The 23,882-nt window shown below is 38.8% G+C and overlaps 1 long non-coding RNA gene across 1 annotated transcript; it reads right to left on the bottom strand.

Annotated features, from left to right (window-relative positions):
• Positions 1-14,509: 14,509 nt before the first annotated feature.
• Positions 14,510-21,919, bottom strand: LOC116270064. The gene is made up of 2 exons (XR_004177978.1): positions 19,255-21,919; positions 14,510-14,869 (listed from the first exon to the last, which is right to left on the bottom strand). It is a non-coding gene; the product is annotated as an uncharacterized LOC116270064 (long non-coding RNA).
• Between the last annotated feature and the right edge of the window lie 1,963 nt (positions 21,920-23,882).

The raw sequence follows: 23,882 nt of genomic DNA, 5'->3' as shown, positions 1-23,882 counted from the left end.
TGCAATCATGGCTCACTGCAGCCTCAGCTTCCCCAGCTCAAGCAATCCTGCCACTTCAGCCTCCAGAGTAGCTGAGACTACAGGTGTGTGTCAACACACCCAGCTAATTAAACTTTTATTATTATTATTATTATTATTGTAGAGATGGTGTCTCATTATGTTCCCCAGGCTGGTCTTGAACTTTTGGGCTTAAGAAATTCTCCCATCTCAGCCATTCTAAGCGCTGGGATTTATAGGCATAAGATAGGCCCAGATTTTTAAATCTTTGAGAAAATAAAGGTCCTTGACAAAATATAGAACTTTCAGGGAGAATTTCAACACCACTCTTATATAGAGCTCTGGGACAAGTAATCATTTAAAAGCCACACATCTATTTATTGGGAACTTAATGTGCATATGAAACACTTTTTTCTTTAGAAAAATATTCCCTCTTCCCAAAGGAGATCACCTTCACACTGTTAATGAAAAAGCACGTAAGGTAAGAAGAAACAGAATAGGACAGTGCTTTATAGAAAAATTAGTAATAGTGTACACTTTTTCTTCTCCATATCTTTCTTTTTCTCCTATTTCTTCTCTTTTTTCCTTTTGAGTATGGAGTGTTGAAAATGTACTTGGGTTTAACCTAATACAGACTCCAAATTAAAAGACAGAGCAAGAATATCTTTAAAGTCTTCTGTGCAACATTGGATTAACGAAGCTCTCCAGTTTTGTGGTTCAAATCAGGGAAGGCAATGAGGAAGTTGATGGGATGGTTGGCTTGTCAAGCAGCCTCTGATATGTCATGCAGACACAATGAATCCAAGTCTCCATGAAACCAAGGAAGGATAATGTGGTTCATATAGAAAGGTTAATTATGGATGTTTCTTTTTTCTTTGACAATCCTTTCAGTATTTATGCTTTTGGTTTGCTCAGTGGAAGAAGCTGAATACAGCAGTGTTCTGGGAATTTTAAGGGATTTAAAAGTGAAAGAGATTGTGCTCTGCATCCTGCACTCCACCACTTATTTTATGGCTGGATAATTTTTGGGAAATTCCTTAAACGCTTTGAGCCCTATGTTTCTTAATTGTTAAATAGTGAAGAAGCATGTCAGTCTACTTTGCGAGGTCATCGTGGGCATTCAACAAACTAATTTCTGTGAGGTGCATGGCGCAACACTGAGCACAGACCAAGCACTCCAAATATATCGGTTTCTTTTTTTTTGCCTTCTGGCTTTCAACAAATCTTAGAAATGTATTTTTTTTTTTTTAATGTGAAAAACTAATGGAATTGGAAAAATGCAGGCAAAGGAGTATTTATAGCAATTTTCTGGTAATGGGTTATTATACAAAAAACAAACAATTTTTTTTTTAAAAAAAGAAACAGAAAGGGAAGGTGGGAGGATTTTTGTAGAGGGATATAAAGGCAAGAAAAACAGAAGTGAGGGAACAGAGACACAGATACAAAGATGAAATGCTGCAAGCCATACATAGGGATCAGTTTACAACTGGGTGAGCTGTAGTTGAAGGTGGACATAAAGATGTAGGGGTAATTGAAACTGAAAAGCTAGACTCATGGATGGGTGGAGGCACTGATGTGACCCTGAGAAAGGATGACTAAGCTCTCAGTGGGTAATGACATGTCTGTATCTAAACATAAAACATTAAAAAAATCAAAATAGGTGTTTGGTGACTCAAACCTAGGGAGAGATTCCTCAAACACTGGTGAGAACAAAAACACCAAGGAAGGAAGAATATTTTGGGGAAGATTAATTATGTTTGAATAAAGTTGTTTATTTTCATTGCTGTAAAACAGCCTCACGATTCAGCTTTCTTCTGGCAAATGACATCTCCACCAGGAAACACCCATGGATTTCTGTGTCTCACGCTGACTTCCATCTGTTGCTGTGTTACTCAATGGCAAAAGGCACCCATATTTTCCCTTGCAGAAGATATATTTATTTCTTGGTACGCACAAAGTCGGAAGCATATTTCTTTTGGTTTATTTGATTTCATAAAGGGGCAACCACAGTAAATTCTAAATATTTAAAACCTGATTAATTCACTCAAAAACTGCTATGCTACAATGTTGTCACTGAGAAGGGATGCAGATGGAAAAGATTCTTATCTTCCTCCTGATAGCTGAGAAACCAATTACAAGGGGATAGATGGGATAGATCATTTGTCTCCAGAGAAGGCAACGTGAGGTAGTGAAAGGGGAACTAGGCTAGGAGTCAACACTTTTGTAGTCTTCTATGAGCTCAGTGGCAGCCTGCTTGTGTAATCTTGGCAGTCTCATGACTGCCTGTGTATTCAAAAGGGCACAGGTTTTAGAGACACATTGACTCAAGTTAAATTTCTATTTTGATCACTTACTAGGTATACAGCCTTGGGCTGTGCTCTGGGTACCAGTGTGCTCACATGAAGTGCTTTAATAGTCATTAACTACCTGTATGGCCAGGTATGAGACACTAAATGAAGCACTTATTTGTTGATCAGGCCCACAGATAATGTTCATACAAAATATGTTTTCCTCTCCCTATAATTGTACTGAGTCTCTTTAACTGCAATGAAGGCAATAAATTCATGCCAGTTCTAGGGAGTTGCATGATTCAAATAAATATATATTTTTGTACAGAGATGAGAAGCTTTATAAATTGTAATAGTATTGCTATTTGAAAATGTTCTTATTTTGGCATCTTGTGCCAAAAATAAGGAAATTATGAGAGGAAAAATAAGAGTGCAAACAATGATAAAGTATTATGTGGCAGATACCATGTTAGGTGCATGGTGCATTTATTTATTAGCCCTGTAAGCCATAGCAAGAAATACTAGTTGCTGTAATTAACAATCCCCAAATAAAAACTTATGTACAGTGATCACAGTCCAATGTGGCTAGAGCAGCTTTTCTCTGAGTGATATCTTTCATCTCACACCTCTTCTAGGACCTTAGCGTCCTTCCCTGGATTTTTTTTTAAACATCCAACTGGTAACTAGGGAAGGATTAGTGGGTAGAAAGTTCTGAGGTCCAGGGAAGGGAATGGCCTATGCCACAACTGTCCCATTCTTTTGGCTAGATTTAGGCACCGATGCCCTCACTTAGATATAAAGAACCTGGGCAATAAAAACTACTTGTGTGCCCAGAAGGAAAATAAAAAAAATTTGCAGAGCACAGTTTTAGCTCCCTTGTATTATCTCATTTAATCTTCATAAAATTGTTACAAGACAGCTTATAATAAATACTTTACAAATGAGATAACTGGAGTTTACGACTGTTAAATAAGTTGCCCAAATTCACATAATTAGCAATAGGCAAGCTGGCATCCCTTAAATTACCTTTAATTGCCCAGGTTTTGAATTGGCAGCACAGACAGATGAACTTGGAGGGAGGTATATCTGCATACTCAGGTTGGGTTGGTAGAGTGAGAATGACCCCCAAAATATTAAAATAGTTATGGTTTGGAGAATATGCTTTCAATGCCTAGTAACCAGCAGTCCCACATAAATATTATAGGAAAGTATCTTCTCTAGAAAGAAATTTGCAGCAAAATTACAGTTTGTGAGAAATATTAAGACCCTTTAGGAATTTAAGGACTGACTTAGAGACACAGAATACAAACAGAATATGGAAAAAAGTCCTTGTGCTGCAAAGGTTTTGGCTTAGTGGAGAAAATAGGACAAATGCTTGTATAACATTTAATGAAAATATGGTTATTAGAATAAGAGGGCATACTTGTAGAGTGCTATATAGGCTGATTTATAAAGAAATTGGACTCTGTGTTTAGAATATCAGGGTTTGCATCTTTTCTCTACCACTTCCTATATGTGTGTCTCGGGTGAACTGTTTCTGTTCTCTGAGTCCCAGTTTTCTCATTTGCAAAAGGAGAATTTGTAAACAGGAAAATAAGTTATATATGTATATAAGCCAAACCATATATATATATATATATATATACTGAGTCTCTTTTTTTATATATATATAAAAATATATATATAATTTGGCTTAAATATATATGTATGTATACATACATGGTTTGGCTTAAAGCAGATGTTGGGAAATGCTTTCTTTCTCCTTTCTTTTTCCTTTCATGTAATCATACTAACAGAAATAATTTTTTTAAACTAGCATTTATTGGCTGGGCACAGTGGCTCACACATGTAATCCCAGCACTTTGGGAGGCTGAGGTGGGCTGATTGCAGGGTCAGGAGATCAACACCATCCTGGCTAACATGGTGAAACCCTGTTTCTATTAAAAATAAAAAAAATAAAAAAATTAGTCGGGCGTGGTGGCGGGCACCTGTAGTCCCAGCTACTCGGGAGGCTGAAGTAGGAGAATGGCATGAACCTGGGAGGCGGAGCTTGCAGTGAGCTGAGATCACGCCACTGCACTCCAGCCTGGGCGACAGAGTGGGACTCTGTTACAAAGCAAAACGAAACAAAAAAACCTACCATTTATTACAAGTCTACTCTGTTCTTACTTGATATGCTAGGTAGTTATATGCATGATTCTATTTAATTCTCAGGAGTCTCTTATGGAAGAGGCAAAGTCATGTGCCTAACACCATGTCAAAGTGGTAGAGAGATAGTTGGAACCCTGGTCCTCTGGCTTCAAATCCACAAATACCACCGAGCTTTGTACTTCAGCAGCATGGGCCATCTGGTCCAATCATTAATTGTGTTTTGATTCTCTTTTTAGCATCTGTATTTAGCCACTGAGACTCTTTTCTTGAATACTTCTGGTGTTTAAGGACGCATGCCTCCTTTAAACCTCACAGTATTTATCAAGCAACTTCTTGCTTATAAATTTTTTTCTGTTGGACCAAAATTTCTCCTCATATAACTTTCATTCATCAGTCATAGTTCTGCAATCTGGGGTTTACACTGAGCAAGTCTACTTCTGCCTTGAGGCTACCACTGGAACATTTGAATACATTTGTGATGAGCCTTAGGACTTTTCTTCTATAGAAAAATAATCCTGAGGCTTTCAACTTCTCTATGACATCTAGGTCCTTCACCTACCAGTATAGTGGCTTCTGGACAGCTTATACTTTGTCAATATCTTTCTAAAAGTACTGTGCCCAGAAGCAGAGGTGGTTTCCAGTTAGAGGCCAGAACACTGTGCAGCAGACACTGTCCTGGACTCAGCATCCTCATTCATAAGAGCCTGAGATCCCATTAGCTTTCTTGGCAACCTTATCCCATCATTGGCTCATGCTTTCCTTCCAGTCATTGTATATGCCTCAGCTGGTGAATTACAGAATGCCAGGGCTAAGAGAAACCTCAAAGATCATTTTTTGACAAAGGGTGAATTGAAGCATAGCCATCCAGTTCAGTGGCTAGAAGAACGATTCATGCGTCCTTCTTCCCATTTATCCACCCTTCCAACAAGTATGTTTTAAGTTCCCTTTGTGAGTCAGTTTCTGTGCTGACTGCTGAGTGTACAGTGGCATACAGAATGGAAATGTTCCCTGCCCTCTTGGAGCTAACAGTCCAGAGAAGAAAACAGACTCTAATCAAGTAATGTCAAGTGGAACATATTACATACACTGTGAAGAAGACAGTAGGAGATCAGAGTGCTGTGAGAAAATATAATGAGGTACCTGATATAGCCCAGAGAGAAGCCCTGCAGTCCCTCAATTCAAAGGTCTTTTACTGCACAACTCTCCTTTGTCATTTAATTCACCATAGGTAGTAAAATAAAGATAGCTACAAATTCTTTGACACTCTTTCATCTGAGATGCATGTCAATTTTCCTCCCCTAGAATCAAGTGATGCTGTGCCCATTCCAAGTCTAGCCTTGAAGAAGTCTGATAGATTTCACCTTGAGTCTTGAACTGCCAGGTAGAAAATATGATTATCCTGCAGGAGAGACCACATAGAAGCACCTTGAGACTTAATGGAAAGAGAGAGAGGGATCTGAATGAACCCAGTCTTTCAGACTTCCCCACCAAGGTGCCCTCCAGACCAGCCCAGCCATCAGCTGAATACCATTGAGTGATCCCAGGTGGTGCTACATGGAGTTGAGGAGTTGCCCAGCTAAACTGCTCAAATTTCTGACCTACAAAATTATGAGCTATAATGGAAATGCTGTTTTTGAAGACCTGAGGGTAGTTTCACGTATGGCAATATATAATCAGAACGTTGTATTTCCCCCTTTTTCCCTTCCATTTAGAAAGGTGTTTTTTTCTTTTTCTTTTTTTTCTTTTAAATTTCAGTACCCAAAAGCTCACATGAGTTGATTCACTAAATATGCATTTTATACCATGCTAGAGGCAGTGGGGGAATATATATTATTTGGAGATATATATATATATTATTATAATTATTATTAAGAATACAAGTTTTGGAGACAGATCTTGATTTGGATCCCAGCTCTGCCAGTCATCAACTGAATCATCTTGAGAAAGTTTCTTGACCTCTGAGCCTCCGTTTCATCATTTTTAATGCAGAGATGAAAATGTGTGACTTTGTAAGTTTGTTGTAGGTTATGAACGATAAAATATATGTGAAAAACTTACTGCAGCTTTCTGGCATACAGTGAGTGTCCGATACTATGGCTATTTTAAAAAGCACTATTGTAAACAATGTGATCTTTGTCCTTAAGAATTTTACTGAATCGTGGGAGAGATAGAAAGCATCAGTGCTGTAATGAACTCCATGATGGAGGAAAGTGTAGGACACCATGGGGACATAGAGGAAGGATATTCATTCCAGTCTTGAGGAAAGTAGAGAGGGAAGACTGTCCAGAAGAAATGACGTTGAGAATTAGACCTGCAGAACTAGCAGCAGCTAACCGTGTTAAAGCGAAGGGCTAACTTCACTTTATGCATGTAGGAAATCCGTTCTTGTACCGTCTGATCTATTTATTTTTAAAAAGTGAAGGGGTAGACCATGAAGGTAACTATGTGCCAAATGCCAAGGGCAGAAAGGAAGTTGGCCAGTTCAGTAAATGGTAGATGGTTTTTCACCACTGGAGCATGGTATCCGGTTTTCTCATATCTTGTTAAACTTGAGCCATTGAATCTTCTGGGACCCTGACTCTAGTCCGCTGTATTAACTATGCTTGCTATACAATCTTCATTTCAGAACAGGTAAGTGTTATTAATTATCCTTCTCTAAATAATTGCTGGAAATTTTGAGCAGAACTAGGCTGGGCCCCAAGTATATGAGATAACAAAACAGTTTAAATTAAATATGTATAAATTTATAATATATACATTTAATATATGCTATATTACATAATACATAGTATATTTATACATATTATATATTATATAAACATATATGTTCATATATAAGATTTATATGTTCCAAGAAATAGAGATAGAAACAATTATGAAAAAATACTATAAAAGCAAGATAAATTTTCAAAAAAGAACATTTCAGAACAGGTAAGTGTTATTAATTATCCTTCTCTAAATAATTCCTGGAAATTTTGAGCAGAACTAGGCTCGGTCACTATACTCTGAGCTCCACTGTTAGAATGTCCCCCCTGCCTGGATGCACACACAAAAACCTCCATATAGAATGAGGTCAACAAGAATATTTAAAACATGTATGGAAATAACCTACTATAAAGGACACAAACAGAATAGGTAACAACCCCAAGCATATGAGATAACAAAACAGTCTAAATTAAATATGTATAAATTTATAATGTATACATTTAATATATGCTATATTATATAATGCATATTATATTTATACACATTATATATTATATAAACATATATGTTCATATATAAGATTTATGTGTTCCAAGAAATAGATAGAAACAATTATGAAAAAATACTATAAAAGCAAAATAAATTTTCAAAAAAGAACATAAAGTCTGAAAATTAACTTTATAATCTGAAATGTATGAAGTCAGTAGACAGTTTTAAACACAACTTAAGAAAGAACTGGTAAAACACAAAATAAAATAAAATACATTTTAGAAAATTGCTCAGAGTAGTGCAGCAACCTAAAGGTTTTCAAAACAAAGTTGTAAGATAAGGAGCCTGCATGGTTTGATCCTTCCAAGGGCATAGCTTCTTGACCCAACAAAATGTCCTGCTTTTTGCCATTCTTCTCATCTCAAACTGTATTTACTCTCCTCCTAACTCATTCCGTCCTTCCTGCCAAAATGTGGCAGGCTCACTAGAGCTGAGGTGGTGATTCCAGTGCTAGGAAAGACAGGGGAGATTCCAAGAACTACTTGAACAACTCGAGTTATAATGCATGTCCTAAGAAAGCATGCCAGCACGTTTCTGGAATATTCTGAACTGCATAGAGCTATAAATCTTCAACATCACAATGTTCCCTATTCTGTTCTTATACTTTTAAAAAAGCAGGGTTTTTGTTTGTTTGTTTTGTTTTTTTTTTTTGGTTTGATTTTTAGCATGGTTATCTAAGTTGAAGAAGATCTCAGTAAAGAGTTCTTTCTTTTCCAGCCTTCCAGAATCCACAGACAACCTCCACCAGTGAATTAAATATTTGGTCATCCTTCAGTTAGTTATTTCTGGAGTGGTTATAATATAAGTCATTTTTACAGGAATTTATGGGCACTTAAACCTAGGTACTGTCTGTAACTGTGTTTTATGGGCAACATAAATGATTCTGGGCCTTTCTCCCCTTTTCTTGTCTGTTCGCATCACAAATAATCATATATCATAACCAGAGATGTCTAGCCCACACTAAATTTTCTTTGCCTGATGCTGTAGGTAGGATATGGACGTGCAAAAGGGTGATGGCCTGGTACAGGGGTGGATGACAAGAAGAGGGATTTTGTTATCTCTTGTGGGGGCAAGTAGTACTGAGTTGCGTAAAAGTCCACATTAACTGGCTTTTAATGGACACTGTTAATGGTTTTATTGCAATTGCAAATATCCCAAGGTAGAAACCATTCTCAGAGAGATCAAAACAAGTTGTTAGCTATGGTGCTTGGCGGGGCACGGGAGGGCGCTGTTATGCCCTGAATTTGATCTCTCACCCCCAAATTTGTATACTGAAGTCCTACATTCTCCCCATCCCAGTACTTCAGAATGGGGTTATGTATTTAGAGATACCCTTTAATGAGGTCACTAAAGTAAATTGTTGGGGGTTTCTAATTCTACATGACTGGTGCTTTTATAAGAAGAGGAGATGAGGGCACAGACAGCAAGAAAACCGAGGAATGACCATGTGAAGACACAGAGAGAAGGGGAACAAGTTCCTACATGCTGTGATCTTGGATTTTTAGCCTCCAGATTTATGAGAAAATAAATTTCCAGTGTTTAAGCCACCTAGTCAATGGTGTTTTGTTATGCTGCCTAACAAAAAAAAAGGCAGAGGACAACAACAAAAAACATCAGGCAGGCTGGGATGGGGTCATGGAGCAAGTGAGGCACTCCCTCTCATGACCACAGGGCAGCCTGAGGTCCTTACAACCCTGGGCTGAAGCCCTTCTGAGGCGCCTCAACTTCATCCCAGCTCCACCCCAGACAACTGTCAAGAGACCACCTGGCACGGAACAACCACTCAAACTTCATGATAGGGGCATTTGAACTGAGGTTATAACTCTCTGGAAGTTCCCTGGGGTTTTTCAAAAAAGGGATCTGTGTTTAACCTGATGATGGCTGCGTTTTCCTATTCATTCATTCATTCAGAAAATTCTAGTGAGTACGTAGCACATTCAGGGAACTGTGTTAGGTTCTAAAAGGGAGTAGCAATCAAAAGACATTATGAAGCACCCACTACGTGCCAGTTCTATACAAGGCCTTAAAAAACAGGGGCTTCTGTAGGTATTTTAAAGTAACTTCTTCAGACAAGGTGCTGAGCTCATATCTGTGGAAGGGAGGCAGAGTTGAATAGCACACGGGTGTGCCCACCATTGGCTCACAGTCTTTCTGTGGAAACAGGTATGTCAAAAATAACTCTTCCATAAGACTCTAGTTATGACAGAAAGACAGACATACCTTGTAGGAGCACAGGAAAGGGAAAAAAACCATCATTTTAACTGAGGGGATTTGAGGAGGCCTTATCAAAGATGTGGGTTACCAGTGGTCAAAAAACAAAATTAAAACAAGTTTCATTTAAAGATTTGACCTGGCTTTTATTCACAATTCTAGAACTGGGCAGCAAGTTTAAAAAATTTGGGGCCTGCAACGTAGACCACTATGGACATTCAATGAATTATGTACAGAGACAGCTGAATTGGTTACAGCTTGGCATTTTGCTTTGTTTGAATTAGCTGACCACTTGCCATTGACTAGGACTTGGCTACTGACATTGACAGAGACTCAGCCACTTGTGGCAATCAGGCTTTGAGCTACTCCTAAGTCAGCTACTCCTAAGTCAGGCTTTCAGCTACTCCTAAGTTAGCTACTCCTAAGTCACACTTTCAGCTACTTCTAAGTCAGTAGGAGCTTTTGGCTACTTCTAAATCAATTATTCCTAAGGCTTTGAGCACCTCCTAAGTCAGCTACTCCTAAATCAGGCTTTCAGCTACTCTTAAATCAGCTACTCCTGCATCAGGTTTTCTGCTAGTCAACATTTTGCACATAAGGACTCAAATACATAGATATCCTCAAGCCAACATTTAGTTAAATTCAACACAGTACAATTTTGAACCTCCAAGCAGGGCTTCACAGTAGGGGATGAAGAAGGAACCTGGGCTATAAGTATTGAAAAAGCATCTGTCACACCTGCTCAAGTGATGTCAACTGGCAAGGGCTCCTGCCCCTTAAGGAGATGGCATAAATATCCTTTTTTTTTTTCTTTTTTTTGTCGAGACAGCATCTCACTTTGTCACCCAGGCTGGAGTGCAGTGGCCCAATCGTGCCTCACTGCAGTCTCAACCTTCCAGGGTCAAGTGAGTCTCCCACCTCAGCCTCCTGGGTAGCTGGGAGTACAGGTGTGTGCCACCACACCTGGCCAATTTTGTATTTTTAGCAGAAACAGGGTTTCGCTGTGTTACCCAGGCTTGTCTTGGACTCCTGACCTCAAGTGATCCTACTGCCTTGGGCTCTCAAAATGCTGAGAATACAGGCATGAGCCACTGTGCCTGGCCCAGAAGGTAAATATTCTTGAAGATGCTGAGATCTGTGAAAAGCAAGATGCCTCATACAGGAGGTGAGTGCTCCTGGACTTGATGCTTGGCTCATCTAATGAACATCCTTGGATCTTTGTGTTTTCTTCCATAAAACAGGCGGGTTGTGCTAAACCACTGGTTTCCAGACTTCTGGATTTCATGGACTACAACAATTTTTAAAAATTAAGAGTGGGTGCAACATGCTTCTAATTTTCCCAGGTCAGCACATTTAAATGTCTACTATAATCTCTGTCATTTTGCTAGTCAGTGGCCTACACCTAGGAGCCACCACTGAATCTCAGGGTCACCCAGCTCTGATATTCTCCCCACTGTGAAAGGCGATATGAACTATTTTTGAAGATTCTAAAATGTAAATCATAGCTTATAAACTGGTGGTCCAGGGGCTGAGTTCAGCTTGTGGCTGTTTTGTTTGGACTGCAATGTGCTTTAAAAGAATTTCAATCAGATGCCAACATTGGAAAGTGGTAAGATTCACATAAAAATCCAGATTTCTCATTTAAAAAAAAATGAATATCTGGCAACATGGCCTGCCAGCGACTGACAGCAGTCACTTGTCTCTGAATGTGGGTCCTCCGATCCCACCTTCCTTCCCATCTACACACCATTATCCAGAACACTACTTTCACCTAAGTACCTTCCTGGTCCTCCAGGGCATTGAGGTTTAAGATTCCTAATTTAAATCATTTCAGTGAGACTTGATATGGACACTACAGTTTCGTCAGTGGATCTCAGTTCCTTTATCAACAAAACGGGCATAATGTGAGGATTAAGTGAGTGTTTGGAAGCTATGAAGTGTTGGGCAAGTGCACAGGCATAGTAGTTTATAATTACTGGTGAGTTTGGGTAACTCACACTCCCTGTCACAAGTTTAACAAGCCAAACACTTGGAGTATTGGAACAAATAGGGTGGTTTCTGCCTTCAGGAAATTCAGGGTCTACTCAGAGGTAAGAAGCATTGGGCAATGAGGAGAGGCAAGATAATACAGTAAAGAAGTCGGAAGTTCACGTAGTGTTTGCCTCTGAGAAGGCAACTAAGGTAGAAAAGTTGGTAACTTCAAGAGAAAAGGAAGCCATCATCGTGAACCTAAGTCATAATTAACCTTTATTATTATTGACCGAGATTTTTATTATGCTAAGTTATTCTGTACTGCTGACATCAACTATGTAACAATAACAGGAAGATCCATTTACTGGCCTTTTCTGTGCCACGCATGTGTTAAAGGCTTTTTCAATGTTCACTCCAAGCATATTTATTGAGGCCCAAACTTGTCCCTGAAACTGGAAGTACACTGATGAACAAGGCAGGCAAGATCCCTGTCTTCATAAAGTTTAGTGGGAAAGACAGACATTAAACAATCATATACATGAAAAAATGTTTTATTATCAGTGTAGTAAGTATCAAAAGGAATGGTGCTATCAGGGTATATAGCAGAAGGATCTACCTTAGTCTGGGAAGGTCAAAGAAAACTTTCCGGAGGAAGAAGCATTTAGAAGAAAACCTTAGAGGTATATAGGAGTTAACAAAGCAGCAGAGATATGGAGAGCTGAGTAGATAGAAAGAGAAGATTTATATCCATATATATTAGTTATCTGGGGACTTGAAGGGATTATTTCCATCTCAGAGATCAGAAAACTGAAGTTTGGAGAGATTGAATTAAGCTATAAATGACAATAATGGGATGGGGTTCCAGGTCATACATCAGAGCTACACTCCCTTCCTAACTCATATTACTCCTCCTTAGTTTGTCAACCTTTTATTCTCTATAACTCAAAGTATTTCTTATGAGTAGGGAAGAGAATAGATTAGCTTATGTGACTGTGTCGAAAACATTCTTCCCTCTCTCTTCACCTATTTAAGCCCTACTTATGCTTCTCATTCTAGCTCCAGTCATGTATTTAAATGAGTGTTTGATTCATATTTATCCCACCACCAATCTCCCTGAGCCATAAGCTTTGCAAAGACAAGGGTTAGGTATGCTTCTGCTCATGTTATATTTCTGGTGACTAGACACATACCTGACATATAGTAGTTGTTCAATAAACATTTGTGGGAGAAAAAAATTCACAGATATGAAGCAGAAAGCATTTGCTGGAATGTTCAAGCAAGGTTTTGGACTTGAATTTTCCCCCAGCACAGACAAGAACAAACTGTCTATAATTTCCCATAAACAGAAGATCAATTTTTGCTGTGACAGCATAAGTCCATCCTGGTGGGAGAAAATTAAGTCACACGTTTGCCCCTGGCATAAAGTTGTAGATTTTTGGCAGATGCATTCCACCATTTTGGCTGTCAAAATTTTGTGCGTACGTGTGTGTGTGTGTGTGTGTGTATTTCTTTTCCAACAGTCTCCTTCTGTTTCCATGGAAAAATGCCAAAGGAATGTGGGGGAGGGGAGAGTCAAAGAAAGAGAAATATTAAATTTTCATTAGAAGTAATCAACAGAATTTATTTATTCAAGGAAAATGACTTTAGACACATCAACAATAATAGTAGCAGTGGAAATAGTGATAATATAATTGCAATAACATAATCATCATTTAATCCTGTTAACAAACATTAAAGTCACGAGGAATTTATTGAGTGCCTGCTGTATGCCAGACCCTATAATAGGTGTTTCTTTCTAATAAAATTATCGTATTTAATTCTAATGATTGACTTGTGAAGTATAAAATATCTCAATTTTATAGATGAAATAACTGAGTTAAGTGAGAAAACAAAATATAACATGATCAAGATGACTCAGCTTGAAAATGAAAGAGACATAATTTAAACTCAGGACAATATGACACTTTTTCTCTTTATCACACTCTTTCAAAAGATGAGGTGGATCATTCTTAGGCTACTCTTTATGGTTTTGGGGTAAGGAAAATTTGACTTCTCTGAGTGAATCTCCTAATGATATTTCTTTTTTACATGGTTGAGCTACAGAGTAAGATCTAAAATTCTGCTTCCACAATTAGAATACTATTAAAGTTTAAAATCAGACTAATCAAATTATAGGGTCTATTTCTTATTAACCAACCACAAAAATATACTTCATTCACTTATGTGGTAAGTTCAGAAACAGGGGTTAGGAGTCTAGCAGACTTGAGTTCAAATCCCACTTGCATTATTTAACAGCTGCACTTTTTTTTTTTTTTGACTAATAATTCAATTCTTCTGAATGTTTTTTTTTCCCACAAGGGAGTTTAACGATACTTCCCTTACAGTATTACTATGAGGAGTAAGAAAATCAATGTATATGTACAATCCTCATCTTCAGACAGGCAATACCTCTTAGTTCCTCATTGTTTTCTCTGTGAATTCTATCTCCAATCACCTGTACTACTTTCCTCAACATCACCCTAGGGCTGTCCCCCAAATCTGCAAACTTTCCTGTTGCTTTCTTTAAGACTGTGTTCAACTATGCACTGCATAGTTTCTTTAACCTTTCTTTTCCCGTAAATCAATCCCAACAGCCCTTTTCCTCCATAAAGTGATTTACTATATTTCTTCCCCTATTGGAGGCAAAGCAGGATGTAAAAGTTTGCCACACTCATAGCAGTTAGGGGAGAAGAAAGACATCAGCTCACCAGAAGATATGGATTGCTTAACTGTCCCAACAGAGTGAGAAGGGGTTGAGGTAGAGGCTTTCTGTGATTCATGATGATCTTTCCTTATAGTCCAGCATCAGAAGGAATTCCAGCAGGCCAGATTCTGGATCAGCATTGGATATCGTAATACAGAGGAAGGCACCTAATCGTTCATGTCCCTTCTGACGTGCTGCCATCAAGTACAGGGTATTTTCTTCCTTACGCATTGTCAAATGTGGTTTTAATCAGCTGCAACCACAAAAAATCACAAACTTTAGGATTTTTTTTTTTCAGTTTCTATGCCTGAATAGCTTTGCAGGGACCTGCAGGAGACTAGTTAGGACCCCTAAGGTATGAAGGAGCAGATAGAAAACAAATGGCCACGTGCGCCAGTTCTCAAACAGACAATGTGCTCATCAACACCAAGAGAGACAGAGTACACATGCCTGCCCAGCTCTTCACTGGGATTCTAGCCCTTGGATCTCCACTGCCAACCCACGGCCCAAGGTGCTACTAGAGTGAGCTTCTGAATATGCAGCTATCAGCCCTCCCCAAATAAACTCCTTTGCTGATTTCCTGTTGCCTGATGTAAATCTGAGCATTACTGCACTACCAAGAAGTCTCCTAAATATATCAAATTCTTGATTCCTCATGTCTTGACCCCTCCATTCTTGTTTTGTCCAAATGACTAAGCCCTACCCATTCTTCTAAATCCCATTCTGAATCACCTCTGCTAGGAAACCTTCTCTGATCCTCTAAACCAGATTAACTGCCTTTCCTCAGTAGTTTCAGAGCCTCCCAAGGTTTGCATAGGACATTATTCATAAGCTACTGTGTTGTAATTATTTACTTATTTGTCTATGTTATTAGACTATGAGAAGGTTGAGGATAGAAACATTATTTTATTTATCTCTATGTCCCCATAATTAACATGGGGCCTGACTCATATGTGAGGACTTTGTATTACATACATAGCATAAAAACACACAGACTTGGAATTGGTTAGATTTTTTTTCCTTCTTCTTCTTTTTTTTTTTTTTCTTTCCTAGGCCTTTTCCCTGAAAAGGAGTTGTTTAGATTTGGATTTGAATCTACTCATTCTCATTTATTCTCCAGGTAACTATTGAAAAATTACTTCACTTTTCTAAGCCTTAGTTTGCTCATCTGTAAAACAGGAGTAATAATAAGACCTACCTCACAGCTGTGTTTTGAGGACTAAATGAAATAATGTCAGCAAAATGCTTAGCACAGTTCTTAGCACATGGTGATCCCTGGTACACTTACTATAAATACTCATTTTAGTGTTCTGCAAATATTTCATAGATGAGTGGATAGCATGAACCATGATGGCAAATGGTTCTAACAAAATGGACTGATGCCAGAATTTTGCCTTAAACTCCATTGACCCAGGAATAACTCTGAGGCTTTGGGCTGTTCATTAAGACTTTATTAAAATTATTTTAACCTTTGGTGGTTGCCAGAGCCAGACATGCCGGGGAGCTGAGGTTTGCCACAATGAGCTGTGTCCTCCCACGCATCCCAACTCTGGCAGAGCCATAGAGGGGCCTGGGATCATGGCCAAGGGAACATACTCCTCACTCAAACCTGTACACTGACGTGTCTTCTGGAAACTAGAAGAAAGGCTAGCTGTTTGGCTCTTTTGGTGACACTGAGTCTTGTAGCTTAAAAATATCTACACACACCCACCTGACTCCAAAAACCTGGTCTGAACTCAAGTATAAGCCAGTCTGACCTTGTGTTGCCCTACAGAGAAGGCTTCCCTGACATACATTCCTTGCCATGTATGGAGGAGTATCATCAAAGCCACCACAGATGCTACAGTCTGGAAAAAGGGATGTCCCAGGTGCTTCTTCTGGAACCAAGAGCCTAATCTCTCTGCATGTTCACTCTTGCAGTGAGAGTAGCGATGTCCTGGACCTGTAGTGATACTCTCAGAGCCTTCCTGAGGGGTCTAGATTTGTTCACTTTTCCATTAAGGGGATCAGATGCTTCTACTTTTTCAAACGGTTTCTTCCTCTCTTTCAGTGTCTGTGCCTGCCTTGAAGTAATGCCCCTTTCTACTTCCCCATCCACAGTTGTGGTGGTCTTCTCTTCATTCACTGTGAGGCACAAAGTCAGTGATATATGTTCATTAAGATTTAGTAAAATTTCTGAGTCTCAGGAATAGGTTTTGTGAGGACCCATGGTATTAACATTTGCATGGGCTTCTGACATCCTTTTTATATTCTAAAGTCTTTTTTCTTCCAGATTCCCAGATTAGTAGCCATATTTAGACTAATTTTCAAGGAAATGTATATGATTGTATCCAGGGTTTAAAGTCTGCGACGCACAGATCACACTATAAGAAAAGTAAAGAGAGACAGTAACTGTTGGTGGGAGTTGGAAGGGATAATGTGGTGACACAAATTAGGAGGGTTTCCTAGCTTAAACCTAGCTCAAGACACCTGTACCAGTGTCCACGTCTGCTGTCCTCCTCCCTTCTTTGAGCAACCATTCAACCATTCCTCCTCTGCTTCAACTCCTACCTTCCCTTCCTCAGTAGTAAGTGCTCTAGAGGAAATGTTACGGAACACAGCGACTCCTCCAAAACTGGGTTTCCAAAACAATTTGGACAAAAACCAGAATCTCACTTAGCAAGCAATGGGTTTAGAGGGTGAATATGTAACTTAAGCTGAACCAACCAGTACTCTTGACTGTGCCTTAAAAACAAACAAACAAACAAACAAAAAGCCCTGAAACTAGGAGGAAAAGAAATTTTCTGTCTTTTTTTCCTTGGTGTTAAATCAGAGAAGATTTAATCCTGAAAGCTGATAAGGGCTTCATGGGAAAACGATTTTTTCAGTTTTCCCAGTTCAACTGCTATCCTTCTCAGTTACATAAGATAAAAACAAACAACTTTCTCTTTTTGCCTAGGTTAATTCAAGTTGGTTTTCTGTCCTGGCAACAATTACTTGTTTTTTTCATTAGTTGTGCAGAGGGACTGGATTGTAAATTGAATGAGGAGAATCTGTGTTCACATAGAGAGTTCATGAACAAACATAGTAGAATGGGTGGGACTGACAAGGCAAAATACTTAGAAGTTTCACAAGAATCCAAGAACTGGATCAGACAGTGAAAGTTGTCAGAACATCTCAGATGGTGGGGTAGACTGTGCGATATCTATCCCCTTTTTCTGTCTTACCACAACCCACATCTCACTGTGTCCTCTTTTCATAGGCATCTGCTTGAATTCATCATGCTGCGGAATTCATCATGCCGCTTCAAGTTTTTGTGCCTTTGCTCATGTAGTGTCTATTTTCAGGGGTCATCTCTATTGGAGAGCCTTGTTGGATTCCTCCTGACCCTTCCCTGTTCCTCCTTGGTGCCACATGTATGTCTTTTGTTGCATTTATCTCTTCCATTCTTGTCTTCCATCCTAGACCCTGAAATATTTCAAACCAGTGATAGTGCTTCCTTCTCCACGTCTTGGGAATTAAGCAGATAACTAAGAATGGAGAAGAAAGTGAGATGGCTCATAAGAGCTACCTTAAAGAAGAAAATCTCATCACAGGTCCTGGTCCCAGTGGGCCTTGTTCATATGCAGCCTCTACTCTAAATCTTTTTAGAATCCAGTCACTGTTTTAGTGAAGACATGGACAGAAGTGAAAGAGGTAAATGAGAGGACAAAGAAAGAAATGTAAGAGGCTTCTAGTATGGTTTTAGTGTCTTAGTTAAAATTTGGGTTTTAACTTATTTTAGACTTTTTGATATACTCTTTCTGGGGACAAAATCAATTTTATTTTGTTTATCTGACTTTTAGGTGTGTTATTATTCTAATTTAAAGAGTTCTTAAAAACGTTGAGTCCAAAGATCTCATTTTCTTGAAAAGGAAAATCAGACCCTAAACTGTGAAAGTGACTAATTCAAAGTGACTTTTCTATCCAGTCTGTTTATGAATGCACCTATGTATTTACTCCATAATCACACATGAGGTGCTTACTCCATGACCATGACTATTTCAGGCACTGGGAATGGAGCACTGACTATGATAGAGTCAGCACTTACGAGGCAATCATGTTCTAATGCAGGCAAATGAACACGGCAAAATAATAAACAAGAAACATCAAGTGCTGAAAAGTGTGACCACAGACATCGAGGACTGATGTGATAGGGTGTGACAAGGGGGGCATCTTGAGATTATTGACTAATTCCATTCTGTTAAAAAGGTGTTATGAATATGATCCTCATTAACAGTAATTAACTGCATTCTCAAACCAGACTTTTCCTTTGAACAAAGCTAACCATTTAGTTTTGTGTCAATTGTTCCGTCTCACTGCTGGGGTAACATTCTCCAGTTTAGAAAGTAGTTTTATGGACAGCATCTCATTGAATCCTACCAATAACCCTGAGAACTGTGGGTCGCATAACAATTCTCATTTTCTAGGTGTGTAAATAAAGGCTTGCAGTATTTCACTGTCATGCCCACCGTCCATCGCCCATTAAGGACAGAGCTGGGATCAAATCCAGGAGTTTGTTGCTATTATTATTATTTTATGGTTATCACAATATTGTGTGAATTCCACATCACCACTCTAAGTAAGGGAGGAAAAAAATACTCTGAGAAGGTTCCATACCGTTATTTGTTTGGTGTGGATGCTGTTTGCATCTGTTTTGAGGTGTTGAGCAGAAAAACACTCCGTTTCACTGAAAGAACAGCAAGTTCTCTCAAGCCAATACTCTGTCCAATCACCCACTAATAAGGAGCAGGACAGGACTACAGCCTGTTTGACCCTATGTTGTTTGCCAGGTTTGAGTCACTGCCTGCCCCTTTGTGATGTGGTCCTTGGAACTCAGGTTTAGATTCTTCACTATGACATCTTGTCTTTATAACACCATTTTTTTTTTCTCACCGTGGTAATAGCAACATGCCCTTGTTAGGGTGAGATCATATTTTACAGGCCTTTGTATTTACTGTTTTTACAACCCTTATTACATGTGTTTTGGGGCCTGTTGGCTTGCCCTTCTTCCTCAGGAGACTGTGAGCTCCTTAAAGGAGGAAACTCCCCACATTAATATCTCTACTCCCAATTTCAGCACATAGCAGACACGCAATCCTAGGACAAAGAGTGAGTTTGGTGAAATTCAGCCACACATTAAGTAAGAACATTACTGTAAAGGGTACACAATTCCAAATTGTATTGCCAAAGGCATCTGTGGAAATTTGTGAGTTTTTTCTCAAAAGATATGATTAACTAAACATATAGAGCTCTCTTTCTTAAATGATTTAATTTTAGTTCCCGCAAGAATCTAGGGTTAGAATACATTGTGTGAGAAGGTGACAGAAACCAGAATAGGGGAAAATCACAAAATGATCCATTTTGTGCAGTCATATTCAATGCCAATGTTGCATTTGACTGGTCAAATACTTATTTTGTCCATCAGTATTTTTCTTCATTTTTGTTTTTTGGTTTTTTTCGCCCTACTGAAGACATCATAGGAATCTACATAAATCATAGCTTTCTGGGATTTTTTTTTAAGAGTTGAGAATTTTGGGGTGAAAAGTGTACATTATTTCTTTCAATGAAAAATGCTTGTCTCTGCATCCTTGACAGGCAATTTTCGCATTCAGTGTTGGCCTGTGGAGACTCCCTGGATGACTGTCCCACAGCCTCAATAGCTGGAAGAGCTTCCCATATTGAACAGCAATGCTTCTCCTATAGCTCTCAGTTTGTCTTGTCCTGAGTTCTTTATTCCCGTGGCGATTCTTCTGAGGTTGAAAGACAAAGCTTAAGTCTGTCCTGAATCTTCTCTTCTTCAGTCTAGATAGTCCTGATTCTTGCAGTCATTCCTGTTGTAGATTCCATCAAGAGGAAATATAACAAAGAGACAGAAGCTGGTGTTTTGAGTCAGAATTCCTGAATTAGAATACTGATTTAACTTTATTAATCATGTGAACTTTGGCAAATTATTCCTCTTCTCTGGCCTGTTTCCTTATCCTCAGTTATAAAATAAAATTAGTAATGGCATCTAGATCCTAATATCAAAAGGCTATTGGAGAAGTACATGTACTCCTTATGTATGTACATAAAGATTCTTAAAACAGTATCTTGCTCATGGCAGGTTCATAAAATGTTAGCTGTCTTTTAAACCTTTATACTTTGAGGTTTTTCTGTTTAGGTAAAATCTGCCTTGTTTTGGGCCCCTTCAAATACAGGTTTGGCCTTTGCTTTGTTTGCTAGAACATATCAGGAGCACCTAATCCCAAATGGAATTCTAGAGACAGCTCTATTCTTCATGATTACAGATTATGATGCCTTTTCTGTGAGTCCCAGCACCGATAAAAACCCCTGTTGTCTATTTTTCTTTCTGAGGCCTAAGTCGTCTGAATACACTGGACAACCTTACAGGAAAGTCTGAGAATTTCATTGCATCCAGAGGAAAATTCTGTCTCCAAAGGGTTTACAGAGTAGGATTGGTCATTCTGTTGATTGGGTTGATAAACCTATAAAAGAGAAATTATTTCACAGAACAAACAACAAAAATTCCCCACCCATCTTTGTCTCCATATCACAGAGCAGTTAGTTTTTTCCAACGAATGTCTCTTTCCTCTTTTCTTCTACCCCATGTCTTTATCCTTCAGCAGTCCTTTCTATGTCTTCCTTCTGGGCTTTGACCAATGCTGCTTCCTGTTGTAAAGATCTCAGGATATACAATCTCCTTGTTTCCTTAAGTGCTTTTCTTGCAAAGACCATTCTCCCCTGGCTTTCTTTCCCCAACACATTTGAAATTCTACTATAATAACATTACCTGTCTTGTTACCTATGAATCCCTTCTTCAACGTCTCCTATGAATAGGATGACAATATAATTTATCATCCAAACTGGGACGCTTTTGACAGTGAAAGAGGAAGTGTTAATAATTAAATCAGTGTAACAGATAAACTAGGACTGTATCAGCAAGCTTGCGTGGGTGATCGCCCTATCTAAAAGAGACCTCCTAGTAGTCTCTGTTTGATCAACCTAAAAGTGGCACTTGGCTCAAATCTCAAGACCCTCTTGTGCAGTAAATATCCCATTTGCAAATGAAGAGATAGATGGCAGAGTGGGGAGAGAGAGAGTGAGAAAAGAAGGCAGGAAAGGGGGTGGTCATTCAGCTATTAAGCAGAAATTGAACTTAGGTTAATTTTGCAAATCTCGTGTCCTTGCCCTATCTCACATACTCCTCAACTCATAGCCTTTCCTTGAAAAAGTGTATCTTTCGCAATTTTTTACTGTATCCTAATAACGATTTCAACATACTTAAAAAAATTTTTTTTACTATTTATTTATTTATTTATTATACTTTAAGTTCTAGGGTACATGTGCACAACGTGCAGGTTTGTTACATATGTACACATGTACCATGTTGGTGTGCTGCACCCATCAACCCATCAGCACCCAACCACTCATCATTTACATCAGGTATAACTCCCAATGCCAACCCTCCCCCCTCCCCCATAATAGGCTCTAGTGTGTAATGTTCCCCTTCCCATGTCCAAGTGATCTCATTGTTCAATTCTCACCTATGAGTAAGAACATGTGGTGTTTCATTTTCTGTTCTTAAGGAGGTTTGCTGAGAAGGATGGTTTCCCCAGCTGCATCCATGTCCCTACAAAGGACAATTTAACTCATCCTTTTTTATGGCTGTAGGCCCCATGGTGTATATGTGCCACATTTTCTTAATCCAGTCTGTTACTGATGGACATTTGGGGTGATTCCAGTTCTTTGCTATTGTGAATAGTGCCTCAATAAACATACATGTGCATGTGTTCTCTTATAGCAGCATGATTTATAATCCTTCAGGTATATACCTGTGCAATGGGATGGCTGGGTCATATGGTATTTAGTTCTAGATCTTTGAGGAATTGCCACTGTTTCCCACAATGGTTGAACTAGCTTTACAAATCCCCACCAACAGTGTAAAGTGTTCCTTTATTTCTCCACATCCTCTCCAGCACCTGTTGTTTCCGGACTTTTTAATGATTGCCATTCTAACTGGTGTGTGAGATGGTGATTCATTGTGGTTTCATTTGCATTTCTCTGATGGTCAGTGATGATGCAGTAGTATTTTTCATGTGTCTGTTGGCTGTATGCATGTCTTCTTTTGAGAAGTGTCTACCATATCCTTTGCCCACTTTTGATGGGGTTGTTTGGTTTTTTCTTTTTGTAAATTTTGTTTTATTCTTTGTGGTGGTTCTGATATTAGCCCTTTGCCAGATGAGTAGATTGCAAAAATTCTGTAGGTTGCCTGTTCACTCTGATGGTAGTTTCTTTTGCTGTGCAGAAGCTCTTTTAGTTTGTATCGAGATCCCATTTGTCAATTTTGGCTTTTTGTTGCAATTGCTTTTGGTGTTTTTAGACATGAAGTCCTTTGCCCATGCCTATGTCCTGAATGCCTGTATTACCTAGGTTTTCTTCTGTGGTTTTATGGTGTCTCGGGTCTAACATTTAAGTCTCTAACCTCTTGAATTAATTCTCATATATGAGTAAGGAAAGGGATCCAGTTCAGCTTACTCTATGGTTAGCCAATTTTCCCAGCACCATTTATTAAATAGGGAATCCTTTCCATTTCTTGTTTTTGTCAGGTTTGTCAAAGATCAGATGGCTGTAGATGTGTGATATTATTTCTGAGACTCTGTTCATGGTTCCATTGGTCTATATCTCTGTTTTGGGTACAAGTACCCATGCTGTTTGCTACTTAGCCTTGTAGTATAGCTTGAAGTCAGGTAGCATGATGCCTCCAGCTTTGTTCTTTTGGCTTAGGATTGTCTTGGCAATGCAGGGTCTTTTTGTGGTTCCATATGAACTTTAAAGCCATTTTTCCAATTTGCACCTATTTGATGGGGATGGCATTGAATCTATAAATTACCTTTGGGCAGTATAGCCATTTTCACTTATATTGATTCTTCCTATCCATGAGCATGGTATGTTCTTCCATTTGTTTGTGTCCTCTTTTATTTCACTGAGCAGTGGTTTCATGTTCCTCTTGAAGAGGTCTACATCCCTTGTGTTGGATTCCTAGGCATTTTATTCTTTGAAGCAACTGTGAATGGAAGTTCATTCATGATTTGGCTCTCTGTTTGTCTGTTACTGGTATAAGAATGCTTTGTGATTTTGCACATTAATTTTGTATCCTGAGACTTTGTTGAAGTTGCTTATCAGTTTAAGGAGATTTTGGGCTGAGATGATGGAGTTTTCTAAATATACAATCATGTCATCTGCAA

The sequence above is a fragment of the Papio anubis genome, chromosome 13 (assembly GCF_008728515.1).
Source record: "Papio anubis isolate 15944 chromosome 13, Panubis1.0, whole genome shotgun sequence".
Lineage (NCBI taxonomy): Eukaryota > Metazoa > Chordata > Mammalia > Primates > Cercopithecidae > Papio > Papio anubis.
The sequence above is the reverse complement of the archived record's forward strand: the minus strand, read 5'-3'. Positions and strand labels throughout refer to the sequence as shown.